At 41.4% G+C, this 22,113-nt stretch overlaps 1 protein-coding gene and 1 long non-coding RNA gene across 2 annotated transcripts in view; one reads left to right on the top strand and one right to left on the bottom strand.

The window, feature by feature from the left end:
• The window catches only part of si:dkeyp-14d3.1 (transmembrane protein 132C), a 1,122,524-nt gene that overhangs the window by 837,479 nt on the left and 262,932 nt on the right, over positions 1–22,113 (top strand). The window lies entirely within an intron of this gene.
• Positions 158–20,838, bottom strand: LOC132827145 (uncharacterized). Its single transcript, XR_009645979.1, has 3 exons — positions 20,802–20,838; positions 16,885–17,032; positions 158–493 (listed from the first exon to the last, which is right to left on the bottom strand). It is a non-coding gene; the product is annotated as an uncharacterized LOC132827145 (long non-coding RNA).

Genomic DNA, 22,113 nt, shown 5'->3' with positions numbered 1-22,113 from the left:
GAGTATTGCACATAAACCCATAGCCCAGAGTGTGACTAAATCATGTAATTTTCTGCCCAGGAGTGAACAAACACTTTTGCTTATACTTGGTGGTGACCATTAATCTCAATGATCTTCCTCAGCTTCTGACATTTGTAACAAATACTTCACTAGATCATGTCTTTGAAGTCATTTAATATGTTTAAACGCAACTCCTTCCAAAGTTAAAGGAAGTTACAGCAGAGATCACATGACTATGACAAGCCCCAAGTATACAGTGTAATTACAAATTCATTTCTCCAAACACAGTGCCTCAATATTTGGTGTATGTGTTTTTCTGATGGGCCTGTTCTAAGGAAACATGAAATCTCCTGATCCTGTAGACTATTGCCTTCAATCAGTTGGAATGCAGTGGAAGCAATACTTCTATCTTCCGGTACACGTACAGATGTCATAACTTGGCAAACAGCACGCAGATTGAGTGAATTCTTGGTCACCATCTTCTCAAATGAGCCTAAAAATGAAAACAGAAAAATCTACAATCATTCAAACCACAAAATTATTCTGTAGAAAATCAGCAACCAATGTTTCGGTGTCGAGGACCAGGGAGCAGCTTTTTAAAACAGGGCGACAGATTTTTAAAAATGACACAGGAAAAGAAATCGAACAATGAGTAAAGCCTTTAAGTGGAAGACAGCTGAAGATGATTGGCAGATTTAATGTTAGCACAAGACAAAATCTAATAAACAGTGACACAACATGGAGTGGGAGGATTCCTCTGGTAATTTGAGAATTGAATTTGTTGAGCTATCAATGAGGCTATATTTGAAACAAAAAGGATAAAATCTACCAAGGAGTTGATTTGGAATTGAGTCAGAATTATAGTCAGGTGCTGAGGATAGAGATATGGTTTTACAAGTGTATCTTAGCAAACGTCATTAAACATGTGAAGGGGCAAAGATAGCAATGGAAATGAAGGGTAATAATGGCAACCAATTATCATATTGAAGATCAGAGAAAGGTTTCATCAAGGTGCACTTCAGTGGAAGAGGTGTGACAGTGAAATCTTTTTGATTCCATATTGGGTCTCTCCAATTCCAACGAATTGGAATAAGTTCCGTAAATAGTTATTATAAACCAGGATTTCCCATGGCAGCCAAATTCAACAATAATGAAATAATTCATAAAATAATTTGTTGACTATGAAACACATTCAGATCTTCTGAGTAGAGATGTATGGGATGTATATACAGGTTAAATCCATTCTTTACAATAAACTGTTGGAAAAGCCCAACTTGTTTGTCAGCAAATGGAAGGGGAGAATAGGTTAATGCTTTACATAGGAACGTTGCTCATTAATATTGATATTTGCTTACTTGTATTTTTCTGCTCGTGGTAACCTGTAGTGTGTGTATCATCTTATCTGTTTTTCATTTCAGATGTCAAGTATCCTACATCTTTTTTTCAGTCCCCTTTTGTAAGCCATTGGTCAGTTGACTTTGAAGCAAAAGTGTTTGTTCCAGCTCTGGTTTTAATTGCTGTGATGTTGTGCTAATGTATAATAAATAACTTGTAATGAAATTGTATTTACATTATTCAAAGTTCCAAGTAATTAAACAGAATCATCGAGTTATGTGTCATAAAATCCCTACAGTGTGGAAGCAGGCCATTTGGCCCATTAAGACACAGGCGTTCCATCCTGTACCTGCCATGGCACGTCCATTTAACCTTCACATCTCTGGGCATTATGGACAATTTAATATGTCTAATCCAAATAGTCTGCACATCTTTGGATTATGGGAGGAAACCCACACAGATATGGGGAGAATGTGGGAATTCAATACAGACAATCACCTGAGGCTGGAATTGAACCTGGATCTTTGGTACTGTGAGGCAGCAGTGCAAACCACTGAGCCACCATGCCACCCTACAGCACAGAAACAGACCTTTTGGTCCAACTCGGACATACCGGCCAGGTTTGCCAAACTAAACTAGTCCCATTTGCCTGGGTTTGGCCCATATCCCTCTAAATCTTTCCTATTCATGTTACTACCCAAATATCTTTGAAATGCTGTAACATAGTTGCATCTAACACCTCCTCCGGCAGCTCATTCCATATACTAACCATTCTGTGTGTGAAAATGTTGCCCCACAGGGCCCTTTCAAACCTCATCCCTCTCACCTTAAAAGTATGTTCCCTAGTTTTGATCTCTCCCACCAATGGAAAAGACCTTTGCTATCCACCTTAACTATGCCCCTCATGATTTTATAAACTTCGTTAAGGTCACCCCTCAACCTCCAATGCTCCAGTGGGTAAGGTCCCAGCCTATCCGCCGTCACATATAATTCAAACCCTCTCCAACTTAATAAAAATTGTGTGATGATTTGTGGAAGTGGCAATATTATTGAATTAGTAATCTGGAACCCCAGGCTACTGTTCTGGGACAGGGGTTCGAATCCCACTACTACATGTAGTGAAATGAAAACATCAGAATAAAATGATGACTGTGTAACCACTGTCTATTGTTGTAAAAAACCACCTGGTTCATTAATATCGTTCAGAGAAGGAAACTGTCATCCTTACTTGGTCTGGCCTACATGTGACTCCCGACTGACCGCATTGTCGTTAACCCTTAACTGCCCTTTTGGGAATTTAGGGTTGGTCAATAAATAGCCAGTGAAGATTGCATCTCATGAATAATTTCGTTTTGTGTGAAGATGGAAATAGTTTTTCAAAAGATTCTATTCAAATCGAGAGTGACAACTGCTTTGTCACTGCATTTCCTTTCAACTTTGTTTGTTAGGAAAACAATACAATTTACACTCCTAATAATAACAAAACATTTCTTTGAATTCAAATTATGTTTGATGCAAAATCTCACACTAAATCAACAAATTTGTAAATAGTCAAGAGGGAAATGATTGCACTGCTTTCTTGTAGAATTTGTCTGTTTATTGATCATGTCCTCTCATAAATCTAAGAAGTATTCCTAAGAGCTAAATAGGAACGTTTCCAAACATTGGTTCCTACATATGACATTTAGAAAAGTGCAATCATATTAAAGTACACCACATACCACTCTGTGACAAATAATAACCAGAAGAACTGCAAATGTTGGAAATCTGAAACAAAACCAGAAACTGCTGGAAAATCTCAGCAGGTCTGGCAGCATCTTCTCAGAACCTCAGCTCTGAAGGAAGGTCAGTGGACATGAAACATTACCACTGACTTCTCTCCACAGATGCTGTGGTCACCGGACCTGAGGCAATAACTGATTTCTCTCCACAGATGCCGTCAGAACTGCTGAGGTTTTGCAGCAGTGCCTGGATTTGCACTTCTCTGTCAGTGCAGGTTGGTGTGTGAGTGGTTGAGTTTACCTGCAGCTTCCATTGCTTTAATGGAAGAGATGCTGTGAGTACAGTATGTACTTCTACTGTGCTCATTGATCAAGTAGTTCTTTGCTCTTCTCTTCTAGTTAGTAACGCACTGGAATAATATAATGCTCAACGTATGTATCTGAGCCAATCTGGTTAATACATTTGGCCTGAAGTGACTTGACTGAATTAAGATAACAAGGAGAAATCTAAATTTTGGTGAGGTGATTGTGTTGTCGCAGATCAGCCACCCATTTGCACCTTTTCCTTTCCAATGAAGACATAAAACATCAGAAATTTGACTCCTGGCCCTGGTCTGTCTTTAAGGTGCATGTACAAACTTTAGGTGTAAGTTTGTAGACTGTTCACAAGCAAAAAATGAGGTCTGCAGATGCTGGAGATCACAGCTGAAAATGTGTTGCTGGTCAAAGCACAGCAGGTCAGGCAGCATCTCAGGAATACGGAATTCGACGTTTCGAGCATAAGCCCTTCATCAGGAATGAGAGAGAGTAGCCAAGCAGGCTAAGATAAAAGGTAGGGAGGAGGGACTTGGGGGACGGGCGATGGAGGTGGGATAGGTGGAAGGAGGTCAAGGTGAGGGTGATAGGCCGGAGTGGGGTGGGGGCGGAGAGGTCAGGAAGGAGATTGCAGGTTAGGAGGGTGGTGTTGAGTTGAGGGAACCGACTGAGACAAGGTGGGGGGAGGGGAAATGAGGCCAAATTTTGTTGGTTGGAATGTAGTTCGGAGTCCGTGTGGTATCAGTCGGTTCCTTAGGCAGGTGTTGAGGAAGGAGATGTGGCTGTGGTAGCGAGTCTGTTTGAGAACGTGGCTGAAGAGTTTCTGTGCAGAGGAGATGACCTGGGGGGTGCAGTGAGAGAGAGACTCACTGAAATCCTTGTAGAGGGAGGAAGAGAGCTTCTTCAAGGAAGGCATCCTTGCAAGAGGATTCGCAGTAGGTTAAAATCTTTGAGTAAAAAATGAGGTCTGCAGATGCTGGAGATTACAGCTGAAAATGTGTTGCTGGTCAAAGCACAACAGGCCAGGCAGCATCTCAGGAATAGGGAATTCGACGTTTCAAGCATAAGCCCTTCATCAGGAATGAGAGAGAGTAGCCAAGCAGGCTAAGATAAAAGGTAGGGAGGAGGGACTTGGGGGAGGGGCGATGGAGGTGGGATAGGTGGAAGGAGGTCAAGGTGAGGGTGATAGGCCGGAGTGGGGTGGGGGCGGAGAGGTCAGGAAGGAGATTGCAGGTTAGGAGGGTGGTGCTGAGTTGAGGGAACCGACTGAGACAAGGTGGGGGGAGGGGAAATGAGGCCAAATTTTGTTGGTTGGAATGTAGTTCGGAGTCCGTGTGTTCACAAGCAAACATAAATACAGCAAAATATTCTCCATTCTTTAGGAGGGGAGAGCATTGTTGGGGAGTATGTCATAGTGTCATGCAGCCCGGAAACAGACCCTACCATGACTACTATAATGCCAAATGACATTAGTCCCACCTGCCTGCCTATTCATTTAATTAACTAAACATCTTTTAAACATTGTAACTGTACCCGCATCCACCACTTCCTCAGGAAGTTCATTCCACACATGAAACAACCTTTATGTAAAACATTTGTTCCTTGTGTCTTTTTTTAAATCTCTCTGCTCTCTCTCCTAGCCTTGAAATTCCCCCATCCTACGAAAAAGACAACTCCTATTAACTCTATCTATACCCCTTATTATCTTATAAACTCCCAGAAGGTCACCTCTCAATCTCCTATGCTCCAGTGAAATAAGTCTCAGCCTATCCTGATGAACAGCAAAGACTTTCAAGAGAGATTTTGTCAAGACCATTTGAACATGTTCTAAACATGTATTTAAGTCACACCCAAATTTCCTTTGTATGTTGGCTTGAACATAGATACTAAACTGTAGTTGCACTGTTGTTTTGGTGCATGGTGGTAGAGATGCATGTTGATATGCTTTGTTGTTTTAAAATAGATACAAATTTGGGAGCATATAAATTATGACCAGAATAAGGTAATTTCTTCCCTTGAGCCTGTTGTACTATTTGATAAGATTGTTGATGGTCAGTTTGTGTTTTGGATTCCACATTTCCAATTACTCTGAATAATATTAAATTTCCATTGTCCAACAGAATCTATCTACTTCCACTTTAAAAATGTACAATTATCTCATCTTCATTCTGAGCAAGAGAGTTCCAAAGTTGGACAACCCTTTGAGAGAAAAGATTTCACCTGATCTCTGTCCTCAAAGGTGACTCCTAATCCTTTCGCCAATGCCTCCTTGTTCTGGACTCACCTGTTGACTATTGTTGACTATTAATGACCCACCCTGCCCAGAAAATGTTAATATCGTTCTTGCTTTCAAACACACTCAAAACTTTCAATCATATCATTTGACATCAAAAGGTGCAATTTAAGAGTTTTTATGACAGAGGCAGTTATAATTTACCATCAAAAACATTTAAGTAGCTTTTCTTTAACATCATGATTCATTTTAATCACTCCTGAATACTTCGGAAGTCAGCACATCTCTCATAACATTTGTAAATGTGTAAAGGTGATCATTAGCATTCATGTGGCGCCTTTTGTTCTGAATGAGCTCTCTTCTCACGCTTTTATCTTCCTTTTTTGTAGTGCTCCTCCCAGCTCCTCCTTTTGCAAATCCTTTTCCCCTTGCAATCTTTCTTTGCTTTTGCAGTCATTTTCTTTGCCTTTGCAGTCTCTCGCCATCCCACCTCGTCTCACCAATCAGCCCCCATTCACCCCCTCCCAGTTTGCCTCACCCGCAGCACACCCAACCTTCCCGCCCGCTGCTATGCCAGACTCTCTCCCCCTCTCGCCTGGCAGCCCAACTTCATTCACCACCCTTGCTTATGAAACATTGGCTTTTGAGCTAAAGCAAGGTCCTGTGTTGGTCAGTGGTTGTGCTGCAGAAAGCCTTGTGCTTCTCTGTTGCCAGTGCCTTACCCTGAGAGAATGTGAAGACAGGGACAGTTTCTGTTATGAGTATTTTTAATCCAAGTGCTAAAATGTGCCTGTAGTAAAGCAACAAAAGATACTCTTGATGTATCGTTTCAAGTGTTTGAGTCTGTGCAATTGGTTTCATTATCGTGTGGAATTCCATTTCCAGCAAGGTATAGAGTTGTAGCAGTCAGCTGGTGGTGTAACTGCTTCAGGAGCAGCAGTCATTTTATTTGCAGTAAGGGTTGTAGCTTTACCGAGGATCAAGCAGCAGTTCTGAGAGACAGATTTTCACACGCTATGAACCTGAAAGAGATGTCAAAATGCCACCTATAGCTTTACATTCTGTAAGTTTCCAATAATCATGTCATGGAATGGTAGAGAAGTTGTAGATTGCTAAATGCATAACAACTGATAGTGACAGCAGATTGAGCTCCTGAAACATTTCTGCAATGAATTTCACATATGTTCAGACATAATCTCGACAGGGGGATTATAGATTAGCAAACATAAGATTTGCAAAGAGCACTTTGGATGCATCAAGTTACATTTGAAATAATGCACAAAAACCACTTGGCTCCAACCATTTCCAGGCTGTTACCACAGCCTGCTGTATATTCTGCATAATTACTTAAAAGCTCTTAAGTATGTCCATCTCAGTAAGTACCTGTGCAGGCAATTCACTTCAAAAGCTAAAGAATAAAACTCAGAGAAAAACAAGTGTCTGAGAAAATCCTGAAATGAGATAACTACTAGCTGCTGAAGCAATCAAAACTGAGAACTGAATTCGCCCACTGATTTGGATCCAGTGTGAATAACAGACAAACATTGATGAACACTTTAACAGGTGAGGAGTGTAGGTTCATATGAATCCAACAAACAATTTATATTTATGCATAATTTAATAACTAATTACGGAATTAAAACTTTGTTTCATTATGAGGACAGTGCTAGATTCTTTAACTATACATAGAGACAGGAGAGTATTTGATTTGGGTATTGATAGAGAGGCCCATAAATAAGAGCTAAGAAAGCCTTGTCCTAGTGATAGAAAGTGAAATGCAATCCTTACATGCAAATTAAATTATGTTTAAGTTATGTTGTGAATGATGGAATTAAACTCTTAATTACAAGTAATTTAATAATGGTTGATTATTGCGTTATTCATACTGTGTAGCTTTGTGGAACAAAATTAGTTCCTGTCATTTTTCACCCTAATTTTAGACACTGAAAAGTTCTCTCTCAATATGGATCTCACCTGAGTTCATTCTGTTGATGGCATAAGCCTGATTCTATCAAGTGTGACATCTCGTGATAGATAACAGGCAGGCTTCTAAGAAAGTACAACCATTTGAAATTCAGAATGTTGCTTTCCAGTTGTTCTGGGAATATTGTATCATGCCATACAAAGTACATGGCAATCGGAGCCATCTGTGTGTTTGATTTCTCTCTACTCAATGCAGTTGGTTCATTATCGAGAATTATATTAAGACTCCCAGCCATTCTAAGGTGCCATACCCAATCTTGCACCTTTACCAAACTTGTTGTTAATTAATAAAGTCTTCTGAAATGTTTTTGGTACAATTGTTCAGCAGCTGAGGTTGGATAGTTCCTGATGAAGGGCTTATGCCCAAAATGTCTGACCTGCTGCGCCTTTCCAGCGCCACATTTTTCGATTCTGATCTCCAGCGTCTGGAGTCCTCACTTTCTCCTGAAATAGGTTTTAATAGACTATTTTGCAAGAGAACTATTGTTCCTTGGTCTCTTACCCATCAGTTTTAATGTGATATCCCTGCTGCCATCTAATTCATTGCCATTTGTGGGCGTCATCCTGATCCTGCTAGTGTTAACAGAGCAAAGGGCAAGGGAGGATACACCGTGCCAGGATCATGATGACTAATCCCCATTGCAGGCTCCTTAGAGAGGGCAGTGTTCAGGAAGTGGAGTTCCCTTCTTCAATGTTACTCAGTACATGATGGAGAGAACAAACATGAGAGCTTCCTTCCTGGCATCATCCATCACTCTTACTCCCCCTTTGTAATCCTTCTTACCATCACATATGTCTGGCCTGGGATCTAGCAATGATTATAGACCTCAGATATTGTCCACCTTATAGGAAGTAGGAGCAAGAGCAGAGCAATTAACCTCACAACCCTGCTCTCTCATTCATCCAGATGATGCCAGGTCTTCTACCTCAGTGCTATTTTCCTCCATTATCTCCATATCCCTTTATTCTTTAATATCCAGAAGTCTGTTGAACACAGTCATGAACATACTCTGTGGATGAGCTTCCACAGGTCTCTGAGATAAAGAACTCCAAATATTCAGCATCCTCTGAGCGGAGAAATTCCTCTTTGTCTCTGTCAGAAATAGCTTGCCCCTTATTCTGACACTATGCCCCCTTGATCCAGACATCCTAACCAGGGGAATCTTCCTTTCTGCAACTTCCACATCGAGCCCAGTAAGAATTTTGAATGCTTCTCTAAGAATGGCCTCACATTCTTCTAAAATCTGGAGAATACCAGCCCAGTCTCCTTATAGGACATTCCCGCCACCCCTCAGACACTTTGTAAATCATTGACACTCCCTTTGAGGCCTGTCACAGGACTGTCATTCAGTAGACACAATCGGCCTTTGATTTGTTGGCAATGGTTGTTGGGCTCTTATATCCTCCAGGTCCTTGATCCTGAGGGAAAGCATACAACTGGCCAAACCTCCTGTCAGTTCCACAAGAGTCTATACCTAGTAGTTAATCTAAGAAGAGTCCCGATATATGTTTTCAAGCTTCCATTATGCTCAGGCATCAGAAATTCACCTTCCTGTTTGCATCAGGATATTGGTGAGACCTCAGTTTTAATGTCTGATCCTCAGTTTTAATGTCTGATCAAAAGAATGGGCTTTGGGAAATATGTTCTACCTTTCTTGCTGCACTAACATTTCAGCCTCAGTTATATACTCAGTCAGAACCCATTGACTCACAGTCAGGGCCAATGTGCTTGGGGAAGTCAGGAAAGAAGGTGAAGCAACTTAAACGAGTAACTTGTCTAAAATTGCTTCTACTTCCTTTGTGTAAATAGGAGCAATAGCACATGTCCATGGTACTATGAGAAACTGCATTGACATGTCTTTGCTAATTAAAATGTGTAGGTTCACCATGAGCTCTCTCCAGTGGGCCATGCCCTGGTTCAGGGGGGAAGGCCTGTTTTTTTTTTAATTGGGCTCTCTGTTTGATTCCTTTCAGCCTGATCTTTGCAGAATAAACAGTCCAACACCTGTACACAAATAACACACACGGGAATATGACCGTTTTAAGTACATGTACTTCTCAGACCAGAATTTCTACATTTAGATTTCAGCCCAGGCAGGTTGCATGGATAAGTGTATAAAGTGACTGCTTACATATAACATATACAATCCAGAAACAAGGCATTCAGTCCACCTAGTCTGTGTAGTTTATGATGTACATCCAAGGTGAATTTCGAAGAAAAATGATTCAAGTAATGAAAATAAAACATGGTCCGGAAAGGTTCCAATGAACATGGGAAGGTTGTCAGTGAGAGGAGAGAGAGGAATCATTTATCAGATGATAAGCTGCAATCATTGTGAAGTATTTTTGCCAGTGGAAAATTTTTTAAGCTTTTCCATCTAGCAGCTGACAGTCTTGTCTAGAATAAATGATAGGTAATTACATGTTGGAACTCAAACATTCAGTATTTTTAAATAAATTACCATATTACAGGATTGCTGTGCTCTTCTTTTGTATAGGATCTTCTGTTTCCCGTGTCTATGCCAATGCGACATGGGCTCATCATTTTTGATGCAAGCACAGTTATTGCTTTGTGTAGCTATTCTCTCTGTAATTGTATCCTGCATTTTTTTTAACCAAAAGTCACTATTTTGTTCTAAGATATCACTTGTGTAATTTGCATCTTAACTTTAATGAGGATCAGAGACCATCTTCTCAAAATATATTATGCAGTCTGAAAACCAAATTGCTGCGATATTCAATCTGCAGCGGATTTGGCATCATTTAATTCCATACATGGTTATCTCAGTAGTTTTGCCTTTCATTTCTATGTATCTACGTAATTCTTATTTAAGTGTTTTGATGTGGCTAAGATGTATTCATTCAGAGTGCTTTTAGGTGAACTGTCCTGAGACCAGATGCTAGGAATTTGCATTTCACTGAACACTCCAAATCTCATGCTAGAAGTTTAATGAATGTGTGCGAATCATCAGGGGTTCACGATGTAATCAAAAGGTCAGGTGATGTTGTGATAACTGCAAGAGTTTTGAGTCGATTATATTCATTCATTAAATCCTGTGATTAGAGTGCAGTCTTCAAACCATTGTTTGATAATTATTAACTAGTCTGTCTGCTGCTTTGTTTCATGTAGGAAGATGGAGAATAAACCCCCGCGCTCCACACCTCAGTTGCTCATTTGCCACCCGCTCTGAATTATTTGTGCTTCTCTTAACTCTTTTGCTTCCTTTGTTGCACCTTTCACTTTCCCTCTCTTCAGAGTTGCAACCAGTATACCGCCCTGTCCTGTTGGCCAAATTTCAGCTGTTTTCTCCACCTCACCATTCCAGCTTGCTCAGAAAGATGAGAGAAGCCTGTTGCCTGCTCACCACTAACCTATTTTCATTCTTTTTTGGTGTAATCTCTCCCCCCCCCCCCCCCCCGCCCCCCACCACCATCATGTTGTCTTCAAAAAAAAGGACATGATTTGCTTTGAAATTCATAAACTGTTTGGTTTAAAAATAAATGAGGAAGAAATTGCCTGCCTTTGCCCAGGGTTGCCATTGTCTGCCAACAGTAATCTGTGCCCATGTCTTTTTGTGTCTGTGTGTCCCTCTGTCACAGGTCTCAGCAATTACTGCAACAGTATGAGCCAGAAAATAATCCATGAGCCTGCATTTGATTCTCACAGATATTTTTAGATTAGATTCCCTACAGTGTGGAAACAGGCCCTTCGGCCCAACAAGTCCACACCGACCCTCCCAAGAGTAACCCACCCAGACTCATTTCCCTCTGACTAATGCACCTAACACTATGGGCAATTTAGCATGGCCAATTCACCTGACCTGCACATCGGGAGGAAACTGGAGCACCCGGAGGAAACCCATGCAGACATGGGGAGAATGTGCAAACTCCACACAGACGATCATCCGAGGTTGGAATTCGAACCCGGGTCCCTGGTGCTGTGAGGCTGCAGTGCTGACCACTGAGCCATTGTATATTTGATCCATATGAAAAGCTTATCCATTTATATTGATTACAGAACAGAAATATTTATTCTGATGAATAATTCTTTGAAGTATATTGAGGAGATTCATTCACTCTGAAACATGGGGGTGACAAATGGTAGTGTACTGTGCAAATCTCTGGGATAAAGCATACTTGTTCCTTTGAAATATTTTCTTAATCCTGCTGGAAATCACAAGACTTTATGAAGAGTAAAGTGATAAATATTGATAAGACAAAGCAAAATGACTAATTACCATTGTAGTGTTTGAGTTTGCCCCGCCTCTGTCTCTCACTCTTTTTCTCACTTGCTCTTTCACTCAGACACACATTCTTCTATTCTGATGTTTCTGCATAATGTTGTCATTTCGGATGAAGAAGACTTTTTTTCCTCCATGTCGATGAACCAGAAGCTTGTATTTTTAAGATACCAGGAGCAGTAAAATAATGCTGCTGAAGCGATCCTGCTTTGAAGCAGCGAGCTATTTGTTCTTCAGTACATGAACTCAATTACTGTCCTAAGCAGTCAATGTGTTTTTTAGAGGCAGCAGATTTCAAAATGAAACCGGAAAAGGTCAGCAATTGGGGCCATACAACTTCATTTCCCTTTTTAATATCCTCTGTTTTTTTTTGTCTTACAGCAAAGCTTATATCTCCCAATCTCCTAACAGCACAGGGCTCATCTGCCACTCCATCCTTCCTTGCATGAATTTCAAGGGCTGCTTTTGAACTATCCAAAAAAGACTTATACTTCAATAAATTTGGTGGAAAATGAAATAACTTGGAGGATCAAATTTCGAGCCCATCATTCCAGTAACGTTGCAGCTTTTTAGAGCAGCTTTTCTGTTCCTTACTGTATTAAAGCATATAGCATTACCGAAGTGTGCAGGAGGAACAAACTAAAGCAAAGTGACAGCCTGAGCTCTCTCTAATAATATGGACTAGTTTCACAACAACTTGGTTTTGTATTACACTTCAAATAATGAAGTTTGTCAAGAAAGCCTGAGCATGCTGGAGTTCGAGAGGAAAGGGAAACTGGGGAGGTGACATCATCGAACCTTGAATGTATTGAAGAGAATAGGAAGGATTGACATGAAGAAGATATTTCTAATTTCAGATGAGACAAATACAAAGTGATATTTAATACAAAGTAATCACTGATATGTTCCAACAAAAATTGAGAAAAATCCTCAGCTAACGAATGTGGAACTTTGTATTAAAAGAAGTATTTGAAGTAAATATTATAGATGCACTTAAGGAATATGTAAAAGAGCAGATGAGGGATACAGGACTATAATGCTTTGTTAATAAAGTCAGGTGAATGGAGGATTTTGTGGAACATATGGTTTGGATGGACCAGTTAGGCTGAAGCAACTGTTTCTCCATTGAACATTCTCAGTGATTTTATGTGATAACAATGCAGCTAACAGCAATGGCACCAGATTCCAAGTTCCAGGTGGTGGGAAAAGTAAAATTAATTATTGAGATAACAACAAATGATGGATAAAGAAAGACCTTATAATGCTGCAGTAAATTGAATTAAAGATGAAATAATTTTTCTTTGTTGAAGATGTTTGTTTTAGCATTGTTGCCTCACAGCACCAGGGACACAGGTTCAATTCCAGCCTCGGGCGACTGTCTGTATGGAGCTTGCACATTCTCCCTGTGTCTGTGTGGGTTTCCTCCCACAATCCAAAAATGTGCAGGTTATGTGGATCGGCCATGCTAAATTGCCCATAGTGTTCAGGGAGGTTAAGTTAGATGCATTAGTTAGGGCTAAGTATATGATAATAGGATAGAGAATGCATCTGGGTGGGTTACTCTTTGGAAGGTCGGTGTGGCCTTGTTGGGCTGAAGGGCCTGTTTCCATTGAAGGGATTCTAATAAAATTTCAGGAATGTAAAAGCGTATGCTGAAAGGAATCATTGACATCAAATTATTAACTTATATTTTTAGTTTTGTACAGAGGTGCTCCACTGGTAATTCGAGAACTTAAAGATGTTACAGTTTATTATATTCAATGACCAAGGGAAGTGAATAATAAGGTTGGATGCATTTATGCAAGTGCAAACAAACAGAATTGAAGAAAAGAGCCAGCTGCTGATAGACCAAATTGACTACTCAGCTGGAAAGATCACAATGGCAGAATTAAATAGCACCATGAGCTGACTTTCTGGAAGTTTAAATCATTGAGTCTGGCATTTCTCCAGATTTATGCATTTTGGATAAACTGTTCAGTTTAGAGCATTAGGTTAGTCATGTTAAAAGATAAACTCAAGTCACTTGAGATCATACATTCACCAGATCATCAGAGCAGAGACATTGAGGCCAGAAGGGATGCATAGTGGGCTGGTCATGGCAATTATTCATTCCACCTTGTTCTCCTTTCCTTCAGGGGAAGTGGATAGCAGGCAATGCAGCCACACCTGCTCAAACCCACTGTAACTAAAGACCTAATGTGACCCCTCACTCAATAAAGTCGATTTCAGGCCTTCACAGCAGTTTGCCTCTCACACTGGGGTCAGTATAAAGCAGCTCTGGCTTTGTGTTAGCATTAAACCTAAGGCACGTGATCGTGAGTCTTGATCCTTTTGGCGTAAAGTTGAAGAAAAATTCTTTCACTAAGCGCAGAGATTTGTGAGACATTAATGAACGGGTTTAAATGGGCAGTTGCCGATGCTGGACATCTGAAACATAAACAGAAATTGCTGGAGAAACTCAGTAGGGTCTGGCTCAGATCTGAACAGGGGTCACTGGACCCGAAATGTGAACTCTGTTTCTCTCCATAGATGCTGCCAAACCCGCCAAGTTCTTTCCAGCAATTTCTGTCTGTAGTTCTACGAAATACTACTTTCAGTGGAATGTTTTTTTGGAAATTGTAGTCATCGCATGAGGCCAAAGTCATTAAAATACAGGGATAAACCTCCTCACTGATTCAGAGAATGGGTATTTTCCAGGCCTGGTAGCCATTAGCTTGGAGGAAAGAGGAGTGGGCGTCAGTATAAGAAACCGAAGTCCTCCCTCCACCATGCCAGTTTGCCACAGGGAAAGCTGGTAGCTTGGCCACCCACCCAAGTGACCAATTAAAACACAAGACAGATCCGTTAAAAGTAATTTCTCATCTGAAATTGAACTTTCAGCTGGGCAGCTCCTCTGCACCTGGAAATCTCTGAAGGTTTCCATTTTACTGCAGGAGGAGGAGCCACCACCACATGGGGAGATCAACCAGTGAAAGCTAGTGATGTCCCGGTGGGCTTCAGAGTGTGGCTGGAGGGCTGCTGCTTTATGGGCTGCTGCTACTCCACAGTGTGCAGAGGTTTGCCACAGTAGCATTATGCCCCCAGTGTTTACCATCCCCTCAATCCCTTGATCACCAAAGCCTGCTTATCCAGTTCTGGTTTTCCCAAAGATGTGATGCCCCGTCATTGAACTTCACTGAGTTGCTGATTCCTCACCATGTGACTCATCTCCAGAAGCTCAATGAACCTTGCTGGTAAACCAGATAAAGTCTCTGATTAGTACAATTACATAGACGACTGCTGGCTTTCCTAGATTCATGATACAATGGTGTCATCAAAAAAGCCACAAAAGTAGTGGATATGCTGATTATGATTTTCCAGTGTTGCTTGTATTCAGGAATAGTCCCATCAGACTGCAAGTTGGCAAACATTTACACCACTTTTGAAGAAAGAGGGGAAAGACAGCACAGGCCAATTTGACTAAAATCAATTGTTGGAAAAATGCTGGAATCGTGTAATTAAGAAATCAAAATTGTTTTGTCAAGTGAGAGAACTTGAAAAATGGGGATACGGTCACAGGGTAATTGTTTAATTAGGAATGAAATAAAATCTATTCCCTCTTTCAGTCGATTGTGGCATCTCTGTTGTTGGATGCACTCAAGGCGAGGGATACACAGATCTTTGGTCTCAGGGAATCAAAGGAAATGGAGAGCGAGCAAGGAAGTGTAGTTGAATCCAAAATCAGCCATGATTGTGTGTAATGGTGCAGCAGGCTTGATAGGACTACAGCTTCTATTTTTGGTGTTCTTAAAAGAAAGAAAGCCTCTTTAAGCCAGGTTCCTGCCTTTGCATGAATTCAGAAGTATCATGGAGTAGAGGCCTTCTCTGTAATCCTTGCCATGTCCAGCCCTATCATTCCCACAGGAAAAAGGAGCAAGGATTAAGTTGACCCTTTAAATTCATTGACACGTGACCCTTTTTGCTTGATGAACTTAACATAACCTTAAAGTTGAAAATCTCTACCTTAACTGCACATTGTGCAATGTAAAATGTAATTATCCTGTCTTGCAAATTCAATTGTGTTTAGATTTAGATTGGGCACCTAACAGTCAAATAGGAATAGACATATGTTCTCTTGATAGCATCACAATTCTCCTGTCGCATTTCCTCGATTGCTGGACAAATATCCTTTCAGATCATTATTTTTGCAGCTAATTGTCTTAAGAACACATTTCCTAATTTTCATGAGAAAACCAAGACCTCACCGCTCACATAACATAGAAGGGACAAAAAGTAAGTTAATTAGCAAAGATATATTTTCAAAATTACATTGACCACTAACATAACAAAGAGTAAGAAGAATAACAAAAATTTCATGCATCCATGTTCTGACTGAACCTTGCTATATAGAATTCTAATTGTCTGGGAAACAAAGTATTTTCTGCAGTGTTATTTTCATGTTCTGCCCTTCCCTGGTTCTGTGAATAATTGCCCATGAATGCCATTGCTATTATAATACCCAACTCCTCTAACCTCTCCATTCCTTCCCTCCCATTCCACTTCTTCCCTGACACACCTCCCTATTAACATCTGCCAGCTCTTGGCTTCAGTTTGTCTGTCGCAGAATCTTTGTTTACCATTCTCAGCCTTTCTGTAAAGTTGCATTTCAGTACTTCACACTTTGAAGAGGCAGGGACCAGAGCAGAGCTCCCATTAATCAAAGCGAACACTTATATCTCCTGAGTAGATGCAATTCAAAGGTTTCATCAGTTTAGGAGCATTTGCTGCGATACCAGTCCTTCTTTACAATTGTTCCCAGTCAGTGACAGCAAACTGCAAGCACAACATGTCTTTAATGCAGGATGAATATCCTGGGGGCTTCACGGGGCTCTTTACTTGACAACATTTGGCACCAAGCAACTTAAACAGATATTTAGATTGTAAATCAAAAAAAAATTGAACGATGAGACAAGTTTTAAATGCAATTTTTTTTTCAATTTCATCAATTTTGCATAATTTTACCAATTTTCTAATTAACACTTAGTTTAACTCAATTCAACAGATTTGAGAAACTTACCTTTGGGAAGGTTTTCCAATGCTGGACTGTTGTAGTTATTCCGGTAGAGATGGGAATTGCACATGGGCACCTGTGGAATCCCATCATAGCACACTCCAAAGACATTTTCCAGGAAATTGAATTTTCCCACTGGGAAATTTCTCTATGCCTAGAACAAAAGGCAACATTTAAATCAGAGGTTTTGGAGGGCTCTGATGAAACTGAATAAAATCGTTCCTCAGGAAAAGTTAGACTATTAAACACTATTGCGGTCCAACTCCTGAGTAACTATTAAAGTGACTCTGTACTTTGCTCAGAAGGCCCTGAAGCACATCTTCCAGAGATACGACTCCCACCCGGGACTAAAAACCCCCAGCAATGCTCTGCACCTGACTCTCTGCTACCCATAACAGCAAACACGACTGACCCAATGCTATCAATCTCCCGATTGAGTTAACCCAACCCCTCATCCTCCCTGCCACCCCCACAGGACCCAATCTTTCTCATATTTCTTAACCGTCCCTAAACATTGCATCACCTACCTAACACCCTGGCACTCTACCCAGTTGGCATCCTACCTCCTTCCCACTTGGTATTTGACCCACCTGGAATGCTATTGCCAAACCAGCTGGTACGTTATCCATCTGGCACCCTAACCCCTCCCTGGATGGCACCCTTCCCACCTTGCATCCTATTTAACTGATGCACTGTCCCTTTGACAGCAGCTATCAAAGTGGCTGTCAGGATACTTAAATATCAGAGTACACCGGCTGTGAAAAAGGGGGTGGGGTGCTTACTCTGACAGTCTTGTGTAACGAAGGAAAGATCAGAGTGGAAGTATAGGTCTGCGTTCCTGAGGGAGCCCTCAGCCCAATCTCCTGTCAGAAATGCAGAGCTCTTCTTTCATAAAGAAAAATGGACAGAGCAGTAATCTGTGAGAGATCACCTGTCCTCGGAATATCTGACCCTCTAGTCCCTGTCCGAGCCTGGCTGTTAACCCTGGTTATACCTGTACCCTGTCAGAGACAAATTGCACATAGCTCCAACTGGCAACAGAATCAGCACGGCACATGTTACAATTCGCCTGTTTGCTTTAAACAGAATAACCTTTAACAGTGAGCAGCACCAGGGAGTACAGCGAGATGAGTGACATCACTAGGGATGAACCTGTGGCGTTAAGTAACATTTTCAGCAATCCTTGTTTTATTAGATAGCACATATTGCAACACCTCAAGCCTGGGAATGGAAATGTCGAAATGTAAAGGTGATGCCTTTATTTGTTTTCTCTCGTGCAAAATGTCATATTAATCCCCTGTCCCCTCCACCATCGACTCCAATAACAAGTGCAAGGAACCCATGTTTCTTTATCGCCAGGACTGCGACCATCTAAATAGCTGTCTCTGCTACATTCTTCCTCTCAGTTACCTCCCTGGGTCCAACCTCCTTTGAGGTTGCCCCATGCCCTGAACCTGCATATTCTCTGGAGGTGTCCCACTGTGGTACTTGAAGTCTGGGGTACTTTGATTGTAAAACAGGGTTCTGCCTGCTACCTTTCCAGCCAACATGTCATCCTTAATCTTGTAGATGGACAATGGGTTGTGCAAGTCTTGGATCTATCAAGGTCCTTAAGTAGCCAATTAATGGTTGGGAAAGGACCTTATTCTGCTTCTGCCGTGATTTTACATGAGCTGGAGAAGGTAAGGAAAGACAGAGGCAAAGCAAGCTCTCCATCAGTTTTCCATGTGAGGCTGCTATCTGGAGGAAAGGCTAGATTCCTCCTTTTGGGAAGTGGAATGTCACCTGTGTAATAGGGGTCAAATTCCACGCACTGTCTAAGGAGAAACCCAAACACCCCCTCCTTCACCCTTATTGCTGAACCCAATATCCTAGGCAGTTCTGATAAAAATCCCCACCCAATGTGACGTCTGTGACTCATCACTTATTCATTTCAATGTGCTGTGCATCGTCCTAAAACAGTCCTACTGTGTCGTAGCCTTTAAACCTGTCACCATCATGCTTCTTAAAAAAACAAATGTTAGCTCCCCTGCCATTACAAACTGTCAGCCCATTTCCAAACTCCTTTTCCTCCCAAAGTTCTTGAAAATGTTGCCCTCTGTAAACTTGCATCCATCTCTCCAGAAACTTCATGATCAAATCCCTCCAGTAAGGTTTTCCATGTTCACACAAGGACAAAAAAATCTCTTATCAGAGTCACAATGAATGACCCCTCCTCCTAGACCTACAGCCTTTCATACAGTGACCAAGCCATCCTCATCCACCACCACTCTCCTGTCACCTAGCTTGGTGGGACTACATTTGCCTGGTTCCATTCTTATTCACCTACTCAGAGCCAGAATCACTGTGACGCTGAAGTGCTAACTCACAGCAAGACCTATTCCCTTGAAACCTTGTCCTTGCTGACCTACACTGGCTCCTGATTAGGTATTGCCTTGATTTTAAAATTCTCAGCCTTGTTTTTAAATCCATGCATTGCCTCAGCCCTCCCTGTCTCCTCCCGGTCCCCTCCAGGCACACAAGCCTCTATACACTTCTAGGCTCCTCAGTATTTCTGATGTGAATCATTCCACCATTGTTGGCCAAGCTTTCAGCTGCCATCATCCTAAACTCTTATTCTCTCCATGCATCCCTCTGCCTCTCAATCATGTTTTTCTTCTATAGCGTGCTGTTTAAAACCTACCTTACACTGAAAGACTGGAGCGACAGGGCTTGTATACCCTTGAGTTTAGAAGACTGAGAGGGGATCTAATTGAGACATATAAGATTATTAAAGGATTGGACACTCTGGAGGCAGGAAACATGTTTCCGCTGATGGGTGAGTGCCGAACTAGAGGACACAGCTTAAAAATACGGGGTAGACCATTTAGGACAGAGATGAGGAGAAACTTCTTCACCCAGAGAGTGGTGGCTGTGTGGAATGCTCTGCCCCAGAGGGCAGTGGAGGCCCAGTCTCTGGATTCATTTAAGAAAGAGTTGGATAGAGCTCTCAAGGATAGTGGAATCAAGGGTTATGGAGATAAGACAGGAACAGGATACTGATTAAGGATGATCAGCCATGATCATATTGAATGGTGGTGCAGGATCGAAGGACAGAATGGTTATCCTGCATCTATTGTCTATTGTCTACCTCTTATGACCAATGTGTTGATCATATACCCATGAATTGCCTTGTGGTATCTTATTACAGGAAGCTGCTTCATAAGTAATGTGGCTGTACTGGTAATCCAGAGGCCCAGACTAATGCTCTGGTGACATGGGCATAAATCCCACCATGGCAGCTGGTAGAATTCAAACTCAGGCAAAAATGAGGACTGCAAATGCTGGAGATTAGAGCCAAGATAGTGGTGCTGGAAAAGGCAGCATCCGAAGAGCAGGAACATTGACGTTTCGGGCAAAAGCCCTTCATCAGCATTCCTGATGAAGAGCTTTTGCCCGAAATATCGATTTTCCTGCTCCTCAAATGCTGTCTAACCTGTTGTGCTTTTCCAGCACCACACTCTTGGCAGAATTCAAACTCAGTTGATCAAACCTAGCATTAAGGGCTGTTGTGTTGCTGTGGTAGTGTCACTATCTCTGGGCTAGGACACCCAAGTTCACTTGCCATCTATGCCAGAGGTGTGTAACAATGCCTCTGAACAGGTTGGTTAGAAAATACCTAAAACCTGCCATTTAAAGCTTGTCTCAGTAAAGATAACCAGGACAACCATACACAATCATTGTAAAAAAAAAACCATCAGTAATGTTCTTCAGTGATGGTAATCCGACTTTCTCATGCATGGCAAAGTGGGTACTCTTCATTATTGTCGAGGGCAACAAATGGTGACCTTGTCTGCAATGCCCACATCCAATAAATAATGATAAATAAAAAGTTACTGCTCATGAAAGAACTGAAAAGCTTAAATCAAATTCAATAATCTCACCTGAAAACAGAAATATTCAGCAGGTTGGGCAGTATCTGGGAAGAAAGAACTGAAGTTACTTATTTTATGACGATGATCCATTCTCAGGAATCCTAATGCAAAAACAATGTTACAGCCAATCCTGTCAGAAGTGAAATTTGGGAATGCTTCTTTCCCCACAAGGTGGTATCTCTCTTGAAAGAGTGGCACGTTGTCATATCAAATTTTCAATTTCAAAACAAAAATTGACAGATTTTGTGAGGCAATGGTGTGAAAGGTCGAAGTACACGAATGAAGATGGATATTAAACAGCCAATCCACCGTGATCTCAGTGAATGGCAGGACAAACTTGAGGGGGTGCAGAGTCTTCTTGATGATATGTTGGGGTACCAGAAAACAGTTCAAAACCACTCAAATATCTGCAGAGTAATTTCTCCCAGTGTATAAATGTAATCATTACTCGGGCTGGATTATGATGCTGAAAAACTGCATTTGTGAAATAATGCAGGCTGCAATTGTAGTTTGTGATGCATACATGATGGTTCCTTATTCTTTTGACAATGTGCGTGGTGAATTACATGAACCCTGGACTTTACTTTACTCCTGGGGAGTGTTGCCAACCAAAGAGATTTTGGAGTGCAGGTTTATAATTCCTTTAAGGTGGAATCACAGGTAGACAGAATAGAGAAGAAGGTGTTTGGTACACTTGCCTTTATTGGTCAGTGCATTTAACATAGGACTTGGGGTGTCATGTTGCAGCTGTGCAGAATATTGGTTAAGCAACTTATGAAATGTTGCAATCAATTCTGGTCTCCCTGCCATCGGAAAGATATTGTTAAACTTGAAAGGGTTCATAAAGATTTACAAGGCTGTTGCCAGGGTTGGAGAGTTTGAGCTAGAAGGAGAGGCTGAATAGGCTGGAGCTGTTCTGCCTGGAGTTTCAGAGGCTGAGGGGGATCCTTATAGAGGATTATAAACTCATGAAGAACATAAATAGGATAAATAGACAAGGTATTTTCCCTAGGGTGGGGGAATCCAGAACTAGAGGGCATTGGTTTAGGGTGAGAGGAGAAAGATTTAACAGGGACCTCAAGGGCAGTTTTTCACACAGGGTGGTGTGTGTATGGAATGAGCTGCCAGAGGAAGTGGTGGAGGCTGGTACAATAATAGCATTTAAAAGGCACCTGGATGGGTAGATGAATCGGAGAGGTTTAGACAGATATGGGTTAACTGCTGTCAAATGGGACTAGATCAATTTAAGAAATCGAGTCAGCATGAACGAGCTGGATGGAAGGGTCTGTTTCCATGCTGTTCATCTCTGTGACTCTGCTGT

Source organism: Hemiscyllium ocellatum, chromosome 24 (genome assembly GCF_020745735.1).
Source record: "Hemiscyllium ocellatum isolate sHemOce1 chromosome 24, sHemOce1.pat.X.cur, whole genome shotgun sequence".
Taxonomy (NCBI): Eukaryota; Metazoa; Chordata; class Chondrichthyes; order Orectolobiformes; family Hemiscylliidae; genus Hemiscyllium; species Hemiscyllium ocellatum.
Note: the sequence above shows the minus strand (reverse complement) of the source record. Positions and strands in the feature narration are given on the sequence as shown.